Source organism: Ursus americanus, chromosome 10 (assembly GCF_024610735.1).
Source record: "Ursus americanus isolate L20-20 chromosome 10, mUrsAme1.1.p, whole genome shotgun sequence".
Lineage (NCBI taxonomy): Eukaryota > Metazoa > Chordata > Mammalia > Carnivora > Ursidae > Ursus > Ursus americanus.
This window is the reverse complement of record NC_142136.1, coordinates 30,814,199-30,830,697: the sequence shown is the minus strand read 5'-3', so window position 1 is coordinate 30,830,697 and position 16,499 is coordinate 30,814,199. Positions and strand designations below refer to the sequence as shown.

General features: G+C 38.4%; 1 protein-coding gene across 3 annotated transcripts in view; it reads right to left on the bottom strand.

Annotated features, from left to right (window-relative positions):
- The window catches only part of TBC1D4 (TBC1 domain family member 4), a 181,978-nt gene that overhangs the window by 152,620 nt on the left and 12,859 nt on the right, over positions 1 to 16,499 (bottom strand). The gene's annotated exons all lie outside the window — the stretch shown is intronic.

Here is a 16,499-nt window from a genome sequence, read left to right as displayed (position 1 = left end):
TCTTTATTAATTACAAAGGAGAAAATTTACCTTGAGATAGAAAGATCTGGCAATACCACCTTAACTTACTTATCAAATGCAGTCACCAAAAACATAACAAATGACATATATGCTTCTTGATGTGATGAAATGGGAAGAACACAATCTCCCCTAGATAACATTCTTGCCATGATGTTTAACTTGAATCTAACAGGAAATAAAATCAAACAAAACCAGACTGTGGGGCACTGTATAAGAAAAGGACCTGTACTCTTCAGAACTATCAGTATTATAAAAGATATAATGCATGCCAACCAAATGGCCCTTAACTGATAAAAGGCTTTTTCCTTGACTGATTCCTAGATTGGGGGGGAGAAAGAAAAGAAAAGAAAAGAAAAGAAAAGAAAAGAAAAGAAAAGAAAAGAAAAGAAAAGAAAAGAAAAGAAAAAGGAAAGAAGGAAGGAAGGAAGGAAGGAAGGAAGGAAGGAAGGAAGGAAGGAAAAGAAAGAAAGAAAGAAAGAAAGAAAGAAAGAAAGAAAGAAAGAAAGAAAGAAAAACAGTTACAAAGGACATCTCTGGGACAACTGGGAAAATCTGAATGTATATTTTATCAGATTATCATATCAATGTTAAATGTCTTGGCTGTAATAATGATAGGCTGGTTGAGGAATGAAAGAAAATATCCTTTTTATTTTTTTTAAGATTTATGTATTAATTTGAGAGAGAGAGCATGCACATGTGCGTGAGAGTGAGAAGAGGAGAAGCGGGAGAGGGAGAGAGAGAGACTCCCCACTGAGCCCAGAGCCAGTGTGGGGCTGGATCTCACAGCCCTGAGATCATGACCTGAGCTGAAATCAAGGGTAAGATGCTTAAGAAACTAAGCTACCCAGGTGCCCCCAAAATGTCCTTATTTTTAAAAGATACATTCTGAAATATCATGTCTATAACTCACTTTCAAATAGTTAAGGGGTGTCTGAGTAGTTGGGCATCAGATTCTTGATTTCCTTTCAGGTCATGATCTCAGGGTTGTGAGCTCAAGCCCTGTGTCAGGCTCCACGCCCAGCACAGGGCTGCTTGACATTCTCTCTCTCCCTGTCTCTCTGCTCCTCCAGCCCCCACTCAAATCAATCAATCAATCAATCTTTAAAACAACAACAACAAATAGTGCAGCATTTAGCAAAGGAGATAATACAAATGTCCCCAAATGTTAACAACCAGTGAATCTACATGAAGGAAATACCATGTCCACAGTATTATTTTCCACACTTTATAGTCTTAAAATTATTTGGAAAAAAATTATCTGAAATAAAGTTTGGGATAAAAAATATGTGGACCGTGCCCACCAGCTTACAGTCTGATGTCACTATGTCATCATGACCTTTGGTTTCCTCTTTCATGAAAATAAAGTAACAATATGAATTCCTTTTTTATATTATATCAGGAGGAAAAGTGTGAATGATTACACCCAGAGCTTATAAATATGCAATGAAACTAGAACTCTCTTAAACTGCTAGTTTTACTATAAATTAGCAGGAGCTTTAGGAAAATCAGCTTGACAGCAGGTATACAGAACCAATAAAATCTACTTTAATCCTTCCATGCTTCCATCACTGGTGATAAATTTACCAAATCTAAATAACAAAATGTTTGCTGATAAATATCCTCTAATTATTTCTAGGTTTGCCACCCACCAAGTCCATTGACTAAAACCAGCAACTTCCGTAACCATGTACAATAGTTATGTATCTTTGTGCACAGTGAGGCTTATACTTTGTATTACCTACAACTCATTTCATAAACACATAAAAAAGATTTTAGCCTTCAAACTCTATTTAACTATTAACTGCAAAACACCCCTAGCCCAACCAACCAGGCTCCCATCTCCCTGGGACCTGCTGACAAAGGTCTTCTTAAGGACTTCCTGCATCACATTCTGCCTCTTTCTTGTTAAAAAAATTATCTGAACTAATCTGAGATCAAATAAGTAGGAGTCAAATATTTGTGGTTTTGCTATATCTAAAATTCCTATCATTGTCTCACAGAATAATATTGTGCCTTTAGCTTTCATCAAAGGTTATTACAGAAAGAGCCATATTATAAATGTTCCAGTACCAAGTGTAAAACTGTAGTTACTCAACGTGACATCAAGTCTCAAACAAGAAATCTCATTCAGAACTGAGTCCTAAGAAAAAGTGTTTGCTCTGAGGAGCTGGTATTCTATGCTTTTAGATTACTTATCGGATGTACTTTCATGCCGGTTGCTGGGAAGCCTAAGAGTCAACCCTGACAAATAAAAATGACATTAACACTTGTAGATTACACATTAGTTTCCTTCTCCTTTCCTTGGTTCTGATTTTCCATTACTACTTCACTAATCGTCTTTACTATAGAAGCCACTTCCACGCTCTTTTTAGAAAGAAGTCAGTATAAATATATTTAGTAGATAAAATTTTAAAGTACAACACAGTGATGAAAATCTTGAACTAGACAGAGGTGATAGCTGCCCAATATTATGAATTTACTAAGTGCTATTGAATTCTATATTTTATCTAAAATAGTTAATCTCAGGGGTCCCTCAGTGGCACAGCCAGTTGAGTGTCTGACTCCTGATTTCAGCTCAGGTCATGATCTCAGGGTCCTGAGAAAGAGCCCTGCGCTGGGCTCTGAGCTCAGCAAGGAATCTGCTAAGTTTCTCTTTCTCCCTCGGCCCCTCCCCGTGTTTGCTCACTCTCTCTCTCTCTCTCTCTCTCTAAAATAAGTCTTAAAAAAAATAGTTAACTTCACATTCTACAATTTTTTCCTCAACAACAAAGAAAGTACAGCATAATCCCAGCAAGTAGCATATGTTTAGCAAATAATCCTATTACATTCTTCCCATTTTCACTGTGTTGTGTGGATATGCCCTCTGTATTGTTCCTCCCTTGCTTCTCTATGTTCTAGTATAATTTTCAACAGCTCACTTCATGTTAAAAATCCTAAATTTTCTCTTAGGCCAGCAGTTTCTAAACCAGCCTGGTTTTGGACTCAAGAGAATTCTTTTTTTCCAAAAGACATCTTTCATAGACCCCCAGTATATAAATCGAGTAAAACCAGCTGCTCTGCGGGCAGACTTAAGAGTGAGAGGTCTCAGACCTCCAGACACTATGGCCCTGGGGTTCCCCTCAGATCTCCCCAGCACACCAACAGGCCACACAGAAGGCTGGCAACAGACACTTCCACAAAGAGAAAAAAGACTTTCATATGCCATTTCTAGATAACCACAGTTAAAATGTTATCTTATCTCCTGTGATCCAGATAATTACTTCCCTCCTCCACTTCACTCACAGATGAGGGATTAAAGTGTTTTAAGATAGAGTTTAACCTCCATCAGTTTCTCTGGTGAAAATTACTTGTGGCTATTTGTAACAACTTTTATGGAATAGTTATACAATAAAATGTGGGTTAATATTTCATCATAAAAATTGACAAGTTCTTAGAAAACTATGAAATAAAAATGATTTTTCTATAAACCACATACTCATTTTATTGCTTTTATTACAACAGTTAATAAATATCTCAAATTGTTCCCCCCGTTTTCAACTGGTGTTTTAATTCAGCTTCATCAACCAGTATTATAAATTTATCATCCTTTCCATTTGTAACTTCCTGGTTGAGGGAATTTTCTAACATATGTGTCTGCTAAAAATTAAATAAATATCAAAGATGCTATTAAAAGGCTTAACACTAAAGGGCTTGGCACTCCTTTCTGAAATTATAAAGTAAATAAATAGGCAATACTAAAATTGGATGCACACGTATTTTCAGGAAAGCTACTATTACATTAAATGAAGTATACCTCTGGAAAGATGGAAATTCTGACAGTACATAATAATGAAGGAAAACAATGCAAAAGAAATGAAGGGCAACTCTGGCCACAATGATGTAAGGTAGGTGGCAATACATACAGGTGTAATGAACCCATACAATGACAATTATGAAAGTACTGACAGGGTAAATTTCAAATGAGCAAAATTTCAAGTTATTTTCAAATGTATTAAAACTCTTATCAACTTGCACAAGTTTTATTCTTAGGCCCAATGTAGCTACAAATCAGTCACAGTAAACAACATCTAAATTAATTAAATCTAATACTATACTGTTTTATAAATAGTGTAAATAAGATTTCTAGGTAGAATGCTTTTGCTTCCAAATATCCCCAAGAGTTCAGAAGCACACTTAGGAGTTCAGCTGGTTACAAGGTTTTCCTAGCTATTCAAATAAAAATTTCCTAAGGATCGCTAACAAGCAATACATTTCATATATAATTGCCTTTAGTTTCAATACTAAATACAAAAATTAAATTACACAAATAAAACTTAAATTTGGATTTTTCACCAGTTCATATTTTTCTCCCCAAATATTGTGAAATAATTGGGTTCCGTTCGGACATATTTAAATCAAGCTATTCAATTTTCTTAAAACAGTATTAATTATAAGAATAGTAAAGCATTTGCTCCCACTGGAGAGAAAAAAAAATATTTTCTACTTTAAAATATTCTTTTTTTTTTTTTTAAGATTTTATTTATTTATTTGACAGAGAAAGAGACAGACAGCAAGAAAGGGAACACAAGCAGGGGGAGTGGGAGAGGAAGAAGCAGGCTCCCAGCAGAAGAGCCTGATGTGGGGCTCGATCCCAGAACGCTGGGATCACGCCCTGTGCTGAAGGCAGACACTTAACGACTGAGGCACCCAGGCACCCCAAAACATTCTTATTTAATAATGTTGAATAAGAAAAATCACATGTGGATCCCGGTACCTAAAAGTGTCAACAACAAAGAAAGCAAAAATAAAAATAAAGGACTATTTTGTGAAATACATTATTTCTAACAATGCATCATAGAATAAATCTCAATTGCTATTTTTAAAAAAGTATATAGTGTACCATACACTAATAGGTAATCTACAAGTGTTAATGTCATTTTTATTTGATGTCAGGGTTGACTCTTAGGCTTCCCAGCAACTGAGCATGAAAGTACATCTGAAAGTACATCTGATAAGTAATATAAAACTATTGTTCACTGGGCATTAAGAGCTGCATGCAAAAATTGCTTCCAACTAATTTTTAACTCAAAGATTTTAAGTAAAAGATAGTATCACTTCCCAAATTAAACACAGATTCTATCTTCAGCTTCTACAGAAAACATATAGGAGCTGCTAGACTTCAGTAAGCACTAGGCAACTTGAGACTGGCAGACTCCTTTAGAAAAGAATGTATGGGGTGGAATTTGGCGAGTTAGGACAAGGCCGACTCCAGACACAGACAAGCAAGACCAAACAAGAGCCTCTAAGTCCCCGGTCCCTCTTCTCAGGATTTCTACTGATCTGAAATAAAGGTATATACACATTGGAAAGGTTTTCAAATATCACTTTCTATAGTTAGAAACTATATAGTTAGAAACTATAACTATAGTTATAGACTATAGAGACTATAGTCTCTAGTTCCAAACTATTATTTTGAATGTGAAAGTTAAGTACTCTGAGAAAAATGCAAACATGAACATATAAATGTTTTTCCTGATTAAATATATGGCTACCCTTTCATCCACTTCTGATTCTTTTCAGAAAATATGAATTGGTGAAAAATCCAAATTTAAGTTTTAACTGCGGGATTTAGAGAAGTTAAAGAAAATAGAGACCATTTCTATGTAACTCATTAAAAAGATCAAAAAATCTAGTTTTCCCTCCTTCCATCCTGTCTTTCAAACTACATGGCTCAACAAGAACTGAAGAGGCTTTCTTCATCACTGTCCCCTTAAATGAGCCGACGAACTAACCCTTGCTCTGCCCTGCCTCTGTAAAACGAGTCCCATGGGCCCGCAGCCCACTAGCTGCTGGCAGTTAGGGACCCCACCCGCCACACAGAAAGCTTCTCTGTCCCCCTATTGGAATCCTATGCTTATTAGTCACTGTGTTTTGCCCCAGTCCTCTTAGTACTCACTACATAGTTAATGTAACTACATTCGTGTAACTGAATAGAATGTAAACTAATAAAATACGAGTTTCCAAATGAAAAGGAAAATGTAGGTCTTAAAAGACTAAGGCGAGGCACTAAAATAAAAAAAAAAAACAAAAAACTGTCACATTAAGAACAGACAAAACAGCCATACAGGAAAATGAGAAAAAAATTATAAAAATGTAGGATGACTTTGGACTCAGACCAATTCACCATATCTTTTCATTCTGACTCCACATTAGAGAAACCCTTAAAAAGTGTGACTTTAGTGGAGAGACTCCACTCTCTCTAACATACCATCTGCAAACAAAGCTCCTTGCCCTGGACCTTCCTCAAAAGAGTCGTAAATGGTTGGCTGAAAATATTTAAGAAATGGGTCCTCTCTGAGAGTCTGCTTTAAGCAAAATATTAGCCCCCCCCACTTGCCCATCCCAACTTGTGAAGTAAAATTAATATACATGCATTAATATTACAGAATATTATAGTAATCAGTATTATTATACTGTTAATAGTATTATACTTATTAATATCAATATAATATCTATTATCAGCCTGCTACTCATATAGGCTTTTTATAGAGTATCCAACTTAAACCAACTGCATTATGTGTATATATATATATACTTCTTACAACCTCCTACAAATCAATAGTAAAAAGGAAGGGAAACCCTCCTACAAATCAAGAGTAAAAAGGAAGGGAAAAAAAATTTTTAGTGGGCAAAAGACTTGAACATGCACTTTGAAAGAGAACATCCAAATAGCCAGTTAGTTACTCGAAAAGTTGCTTAGCACATCATTAGTTGTCTTGGAAGTGCAAATTCAAACCTTCACGGGATAACACTACACTCCCACAAAATGGCTAAAATGTAAAAACTGACAATATCAGACACTGGGAAGGAAGCAGAGCTACTAGAAAGGTCACCCACCGCTGGTGGGGTCTGACACTAGGGAAACCTGCTCGGCAGTAACTGCTAAAGCCAAACAAACTCTGTCTTAAGATCCAACAATTCCATTCCTAGGAAGATGCACAGGAGAAACGATTGCCTATGTTCTCCAAAAGACTTATGCAAAGATATCCACAGAAGCTTTCCTCATAACAGCCCCAAACTAGACACAACGCACAGCTGTCAGCAGTAAAATGGATAACTAAATTGTGGTATACATAATGCAACAATAAAAAAGACAAACTTCTGCCCTATGCAACAAGAATATATCTCCCAGATAAAAAGTTGAACGAAAGAAGCCAGACACAGGAGTACACACTGTATGACTCCATTTATATAAAGTTCAGGCACAAACAAAACTCATCTATGGAGACAGAAATCAGTAATACCCACAGCACCAGTATGGCAGCCAAAAAGTCTACAAATAATGCCAAATTTCCCCTAGAGATAAAATCCACGCCCCCCACCATTTGAGAACCAAGGGTTAAATTCCTGGTCTAAGTAGAATACAGTAAACATCCCTTATGACTTTTCAAAGTCTGAATCAGAATACAATCAGACCATAACTTAGAAATTAAATACTAAAATCTCTGACCCACAAGGATTGAAGGATTTAGAAGTCTTTCATTTGACACAAGCAGTATTTATCCAAGTTGCCCAATCGTAAGAAATAACTGGGACATTTATAAACATGAATTCCCAGATGCTTTCCATATAAATTCAGTAGGTCTGCAGTAAGGTCTAGAAATCTATATTGTCTAACAAGCACCTGAGGGGATTTTTATAAACATGTGAGTCTGAGAACGGCACTCTAAGACAGCTATATTTAACATACACCTTAGGTAGAAAATCCTTTGGCCATATTGATGACAAAAACCCTCAATGTTTCTATAAGCACAACAAACAAGGTTTTTTTTTTTATCTCATGCTTACAAAATAATACAGTAAGATAAAAATCTACAGACGTGGAGACGCTGGACATAGGAACTTTCTAATATTTCGAGAAAAAAGAGTCAAGCAAGCAAGCTGTGGACTCCCCTAAGGGCCTATGAGACTGACACCGTCTCTGGATTGCATGACCTTGCCTTTCAAACGTAGAAGTACAAAGAGAAAGCACTACATCAGTTTAAACTAGGATCCTGTTTCCCATAAACCTTTCAGCCATTCTTTTAGCTCAACAATCTCTCTACCGACCTCCATGGCTACCCTATCTCCCGTCACAATCTGCCCCTGCTGCAATTCCCCACTTTCCACAAGTCCCCCTAATTACAAGCTCACCCATTCAGCACACCTGCCCTTGCCAGCAGGCCCCGGGGTTGGCCACACTCAGTGATCGCTCCAGGCCCAGCAGGAAGCAGATCGGTTTTTTTACCAGCCTAGGGTAAGCATTCCCTTAGCTTCAAGGTCATCTTCATTTCCTTTCTTTTCTGTGTTCAGTTCTCATCTGCAGACTTCTCTGCCTTTCTTTCCTGTCCCCCAACACTGATCTGATACCAGTTCATTCCCAATTTCCTTTTGGCTAATCTGATACCTGATTCCTTATCTGTATTTTCCCCAAATACCTTCCTGAATGATTGTTTGGCTTTGCTTTCTACGCTTCCCTCATAAAAGTGTGTGTTTATGCCTGGCCACCACAATGTAATGATAACAACCTAATAATAATAATAGTAAATCGCTACCCTATGCTTCCTTTGTTTGCATTATCTCACTTCTTTTTCATAATCCTGTCAGATAGGTACTAACATTATTCCTACTTTCCGGAAGAGAGGAAGAGACTTAGATGAAGTAATTTGCTAATTCTCCCAATTCCATCTATTCTCTACAGTCTGGCACTGCTTTTTTTTTTTTTTCTTGCTTTTCCTCCTCCAAAATACATGCATACACTCTATCCCATTCCCTTCTGTATAAATACAGCATTTTTTACCCAGTTCTCTACTGAAGACCTATATCTTTTCTCCGGGTTCTTTTTCTTAAAACAGTGGTAGAACCAATCCCTGTCTTTAATTATTTAACATTTTCCCTGTGTGTCTTTTCTCTTCCAACTGCAATATAAACCTCTTTAAGGTCCAGGTCAAATGTCACATTTCTTATACCCCTGGACACATAGTACTAACCTACTTAGGAAGAGAACACTCAAAAGAAACAACCATATATATTTTATATATATTTTATATACATACAAATTTATTTCAACAAAGCACAAAATGAATACCCCATACATATTAGTCATTGTGCTAGATGCTCAAGATACAAAAATGACACTGTCTCCACCTCCAATGAGTTTACAAACTAGTGGAGAGAAGCTTGCAAACAGTAAGAGTACTGGGAACAGCTGTAATAAAGCTATCAATCAGTACAGGAGTGCAGAAGAAGCAACTATTTGAATAGGGGATGGGGACTGATAGAGAAGATTTTATAGAAAAGGAAGTGACTTTTGAGGGGTGTTTGTAAAGATGGAGACAGGCCACCGGGACACTGGATAAAAGGACATTCCCAACAAAAAAGACTGTATGTGAACATAAAGATGTGAAAGGCCGAGTGGGCATGAGAAATGGGGAGAAGTTCAGAGAAGGCTGGAAGGCAGAGCTGGGGTGGAGGAAGAGAGAAGGGGCAGAAATGCAGCCATGTTATAAAGTTTGGTTGGAGCCACATTCAGCCTCTCAGTGACTACAGTCTTACAGACTGGACACTAGCGATATGCAATATGGAGCTGCACCGATTCCTAATGTTTCCATGAAGAGTCAGCATGGTTTTCCTCATCATCCCCAATACCACCATGATCACTTAAGCCACGAGCTTACAAGCGTGCATCTAATACTGGGCTGTATGTCTGGGGGGCAAGTGTGTGTCTGTACCACAGGAAGTAAGCAGCAAAGCAACCAGGAGCTCCTACTCAGTTTACCACTTTTTAAAACTTTTTTTTCACACTTCTTAGAATCTACAATACATAATGGCATAAAGAAATTTGAGTAACAGCTAAAAAGAAAAGACATTTAAAGACGGTTTGTTTTTTACCACTTTTCAGAAAGGACTCCAAGAAAAGGACTACCTGCGGGTTTCAATTACCGTAAGTTCTCAAACTCCCATTTCCATATATAATGGAGCTATAAATTACTTTAACACTAGAGCTTCCAAAATTACTAGGTGCTATAAACTTGCCAACGCTACCAAGATATTCCTTCAAAGTGCATTACATTTCTGAGCAACTCAGAAATCACCATGAAGCCATTTTTTTTCTTAATTAACTTTGCTAAATCCACAAATGCCACATCCTTTATAGGAATTTCAGAATGACAGAAAAACCATTAAAATTTCCTAATCACTAAGTTACCTGCTACATACAAGTGGATGTATTGATTTTAAAAAGTCAACAGATTAAGAGTGACACTTCATTAAGTAGAACAAAAACCTACAAAAACCTGAAGTGTTAATTATCTGTCATTTTTCTCTAAACTCTAGAACCAGGCCCTGAAGCTTCCACATTCCTGGAGACTAAGTGCAGATGTCATGTCAGGGAACATGGAATGCCTGGCAAGTATGTGTTCTCTCAACAGCTTCCCCTCGTAATTAACACAAGCGTATGCTACTCCCACTGTTTACCTGTTTCTGCAGAAATCGCTTAAACCTATTTCACCCCAAGCTGCTAACGTGCTAATCTTACACTTGATTGACCTCAACCAATATTTGTTAGTGGCCATGGTGGAGCTGATAACAATGGTGGTAACAAGGAACTTCAAACACTCTGACAACTACAAGATAGTCATGGCTTCCACCGTATAACACATAACCAAAAATCACTCTCTAAAAATCCTACACCTACACCGTTATTTTTTTTCTCAAATGAACTAATTTTTAAATATAAAATCCAGTTCAATTATGGATAGCAAACTGAATCAAAGGAACAAACACAAATGTGTCCAGTGTTCTAAAGCTTAATGATACCTAAGATAGCTTAATGATACCTAAGATACTTAATGATACCTAAGATAACTACCAAAGCATATAATACCTCAAAAATAAGTAAGCAAAGAGAAGAATGCTATCTTTAACCTCGCTTTCTTTCTGGGGAAGTCAAATCAGAAACCTATCTCTTACTAGGTAGAAGAGTGAATATGTTGCCTCCTTCCAGGACTCAATGTTCTCTTTCCCTCATTCATAAACCTACAAAAGTAGAGGTTCGGGGTGGAGGGGAACAGGAGACAAAGCAGAGAGCGAAGTTTCCCTCAAAATCCCTGAAGCATCATTTTCCAAAGCTGAGAGCATCATTACCACCTAGGGCCAATTGCGGGGCTGCCAATTCAACCCCAAATGACCATAAATAAAGCCTTAATTATATTAATTAGAGCAATTGCTTCACGCTGACCACCTCATTATTTGGGGGCCCTGTCTCAGCCTTGGAGCCAGTACCCTCCTTGGCTCACTCCATCCCAGACATCTCACTTCCCCACTGCTTATAACCCTGCTCCTAATTATGCTTCAGTGTATCCTTGATCCATTTCTCCTCGAAGACCCTCTCACTATGACAACAGATGTCTACGACTATTATCTAGTGTTGACAGACCGTGGGTAGATAATGTCCATGCTAGGACTCTAGAACATGACCTACGATTAGAGGCTGGTCTACCACCTGTTTCTCATGAAGTTTACCCAACTACTGATATGTTAAGTGATATTTTAACAGCTGTTTAAGGAACAGATATTCTAATAACCATCAAACACATAAACACTGTGTAGTAAACTGTTAAGACACTCTCTCTATTGCCAATATGCCTGTAGAAAGAAAACATGTAACAATCTGACCAGAAGTAGTATCGAGAAGCAGCAGTATCACGATGGTAGCTGAGGCGTTTTAACACCGTGCTGTGGCTACTCGTATGGTTCATGCTGTGTCCTGAGCTTAAGTTCACTGAAATTGGTTCCTGGAGTTGTCATCAAAAGCCTGACAGGGGAAGGGGGCCCCACATCCCCCACAGCAGTGGTTTCCCAAATTAGCCACATGCAAGTGCCAAGCTGCCTACAACCCGGTTACCAGTTCTTAAACAGATCCCCACGTCTCACCCTAGAGATTCTGATTCAACACATGTGGGAAGGGCCCATGAATCTAGTAGACATGTATACTTCTCTTAAACTCTGCAGGACGTTCTTATGTGCACTCAGGTTGAAAAACACCCACGTAGCACCCTCCCCACCCCTGCTGAGACTCTATTTTCAGTGGCCCCGTTGTTGGTGAAAATGGTTGGCAATGCTTTAGAAATCATAATTACTGATGGAAGGATGTCATTTCTCTCAGCTATCTTTAGTCAGAAAAAGTGTGCAAATCGCAGAGATCCAGCCCTCTCATTTTAGAAATGAGAACTCTTGATTTTGCCCCTGAAACCTGTTTCTCCCCCACTCCTCCCACCCAGCCTTCCTCACATCTAAAAATGGCATCAAACCCACCCATTAGTTTAAAAAAAAGGAAAAAAAAATCAGCAGACTTGGGAATCATCCCTAATTGTCATGTCCACAAGAAGCCTTCCCTGACTCATCTCTTGCTTTTGGTTATATATATGTAGCAGAAAGCTCAATTCAACTCACATAAACTGAAAAAGTCTGCAGGCAGGTGCTAAGCAGGCTTGTTCCTATCAGAATTCAGATGCAGTCTTCCAGGCCTTTCCAGACTGCCCAGCCCATTTTCTTCATAACTCTGGTAGCAAAATAACTATAACCGTTTCAGGCTTTAAATCTAACATGCTACAGCCAAGGAGAAAACTTTCTTAGGAGTCCCAAGAAAATGTCTCTCCTCTTGCATTGGCACAAACTGACACATTCCCCAGGACCACTGGAGCTCCAGATACAAACTCATCACCTGGCTTGGGCCTGGATTCCTGGACAAATCAGTGGTATTTCCCACCTTAGGGCTAGGGCTGGGGCCGGCTTTCCTGTAGATCTGGACTGACTGGCAGAGGGAGAGGTAACTAGAAAAACATAAGACTGTATTAAGTAAAGAGAGCTAGAGAATCTACCTGCTACACAACCCTACCGAGACTAAGTTTTCTCTTCTTATTCTCTTCTTACAGCACCACATTCTTTTCCTTCACAGCCCTTCTTACAACTTGAAATAGGATACCTGTGGATATGTAGGTAACACTTACACAGTAGTTATTACATGGCAGAGTTCTACAAGCTTTCAATGGATTCACTTAATCCTCACAACAATGCTATCACCCCCATATGACAGACGAGGAGTTCACGGTACAGTGAGACGCAAGAACTTGCCCAGCACCGTGGAGCCCACGGTGGAGCTTTGGGTCCCAACGATCAGACTACAGAACCCAGGCCCTTAGCCATTGCATTATGCAGTTCTTTTTTCTTCGTTTTATCTCGCTCCTCCACGAAACTGTAAGAACCATGAAGCAGGGAATGCATCTGTTTTACAAACCACTCCATAGTGGTGTCCAGTGCAATACCGGCACATAGGAAACATTCCATCCACCTAGTAACTGAACAAATGAATATATGGTTGAGGGAATAAGTGAATGAATGAATGCATGTATGCATGCATGCATGCATGAGGTAATGAACAAAGGAACAACTAGAAAAACCAAGATCCAGATTAACGTTGCTGACAGTATATGATTATTTATGGAAGAGTGGGATCCAGAGCTTCAACTTCTTGTATCGGGTCTGGCTTCTCTAGCTGAAGGCCTGTTATCTCTGTGCCACCTGGTCACACCTGCATGGTCAATAATAAATGGTCTTTTCTCCTTTGCCAATGAAAATTCAAGCAGGAGTCAGTCACTTCTTTTGAGACAGATTATACATGAACATGTTCAAAACAGAGAACAATATAAGAAAGGGATTTTCCTGCATTTACCCCAACTGCAGTAGACAAATAAACATTTTGTCCATTGAGAACAAGAATCAAAACTGAAAATATGTACAAAGTCCTTTGCACTATCAGGTACCGAGGAAATTTCACGAACATTTTTTAAATCAGCATTTTTTAGTAAACTCATTGGTTTGACATCTCCACTTGATTTATGGAGATCGAAGTATACATAAAGTGTTGCTGTCATTCTCTTTCATGGTGGCAGCACGACATTCAAAAATAAATCATCTGGAAAATGTAAGCAGGTAAGAAAAAAATCACAGGGCATACATATGTCAGTCCCACCATCAATGTCCAGAATTAATTCTGCTCTCCCCAGGGAGACCTGGGTGGCTCAGTCGTTAAGCATCTGCCCTCAGCTCAGGGCCTGATCCCAGGGTCCTGGGACCGAGCCCCGCATTGGGCTCCCTGCTCTGCTGGGAGCCTGCTTCTTCCTCTCCCACTCCCCCTGCTTGTGTTCCCTCTCTCGCTGACCGTCTCTCTCTCAGTCAAATAAACAAATAAAATCTTTAAAAAAAAAATTCTGCTCTCCCCAGAGAAATCAGAGCAAAATCATAGCAAAAAAGGTTTCCAGAGAAACTATTAATTGGTATAATCACAGGTACACAAAAGCTGTCAACCTGACCTGTTCCTAGGTAAATGGGCTAATGTATTATGACTCAAATCCAGTACCAACAAATATCAACTCCCATTCCCAATATGTGCAGTACAGCTTTTCTCCCTCTACAGAAGTGACTGTCCAGTTTGCTCTCCAGTCCAGGAGAAAAGAAAACCACCTCCATAAATTGGCAAACATGTTAGGAAACTATTTATGTTTACCTTTTGCCTTAATAAGCAGCTATATTTGCTGTTTTAAACAATGTGCAATTAGCAATGCCCATGTCTTCAATGGGCAGACTAATGGAAAGCAGGTTTTTAAAGATCATTTCAATCGTGAATAAAGGACAATGACAAACTCCGGAAGCTCATTTAGAAAACACACTGCCTCATCAATGGAGCAAAATGGGATCTCCTACTCCATGCAAGGCACCAAAAGTTGAAGAAAATCTGGAGATAAGTAATGCTCAAAGAAAGACATGACTAAAGGTAATGAAGGAATGAGGAGAAAATGCCCCTTCTGAGGAAGACGCAGAGTGCCTATATTTATAGAAGCAAATGACTGTGGCACTTTTTAATTTTTCCTGGAAAAATAAAGCCATCTTTCCTTGTGTTGTTTCCTTTAAAATAGAACCCCATGGGAACACTGCATAACATGAATACCATCTTACCGGTAGCTTGGGTCATGCCCCAGTGGCCACTGAAAACAATAATCAACCTATCTAATTGTTCTTATTATGAACATTACATAAAATGAATACAAGGTAATTACTCTGTCACAAGGGCATGCTGTTTAAGCAAATAAAGAAATCCAGAATACAATCCTACATCTTATTATCGGTCAATAGTTCACTATGGACATTGGCCTCGTTTTTTTTCTCTTTCTCATCCCTGGCCACACCCTGGTGATCTCCTCTCCAGCCCTTCATTTCCCTTTTTGATTAAAATAAAAAGTTTTGAATACCTTTTAGGCCTTCCCTGCCCTTTCTTGGATCAGGCGTAAAAATCATGGCCTTAAAAATTGGTTAATTTTAAATTTGGGAGTAAAAACTTACAGAAGCCATCCAAAGCATTGTGCAATTAAACAGTTTTCCAAATGAGATCATACTTCCACTGAGAAGCCTAAATAACTGAACTGGGCAGAAAATGAAGAATAATCCAATTATTGCAAGGATATTTTCACAATACCACTCTTGCTGATCGTCTTCCAAATGCCCAAATGCTCAACTCGTGTCATTCAGAGAAAAGGCCATGGAGATGCCTGTTCTCATGTCAGCAGCTTCAGCAAACTTCCCATGTTTTGATGGGGAAAAAACAGTCCAACTTAAATTGATCTAGAAATTTTTTTTCAGAAATTACACAATTTATTTATTTTAAAAAGATGTCATCTTTATAACCTCACTTAATATTATAAGCAGTATGATGTCTCTAAAATTATAAACATTCATAACAAAAAATAAAACTGGACAAACAATGCAATTCACTCTTGCTAAAGTTAACAACTAAAGGTAACAAATACAGGAACACACCCACATCCCTGCAAACAGATTTAAGCCTCTTGCAAGTAGATTTAAATTACTTGAGGCAGGTACAGATTCTTAATTGCAATCTGTTGGAATGAATCTCTATTACAGAACTAGGTCCCAGGCATACAGCCCTGAGCAGACAAGAGCTCTCTCCGTATGAAGCTTACATTCTAGAGATGGTGACATACCCCCAGAAAGTGTTTTTAAAAATTAATTTTAGGTGCACCTGGCTGGCTCAGTCAGTAAAGCATATGACTCTTGATCTCAGAGTCATGAGTTCAAGCCCCATGTTGGATGTGGACCCTACTTTAAAAAAAAAATTAGTTTAAAATGTGTTAGTGTCAAAAGGAAAACAGGGCTGAGATAGAAATGAAAAACCGGGATACCTATCTACTTTAGATAGAGGGTCACTGGAGGCCAATCTGAGTAAATGATATTTGCGATTTAGGCAAAGAACTGATACCTGAGAAAAAGCTAATCTAGCAAGAATGGGGACCACACATGCAAAGGTTTTGAAGTGACCAGGAGCAGGGCTTGTTTAAGGATAGCAAAAGTGTACCGCAGGAGCTGGAGAGCAGCAATCTAAGTTG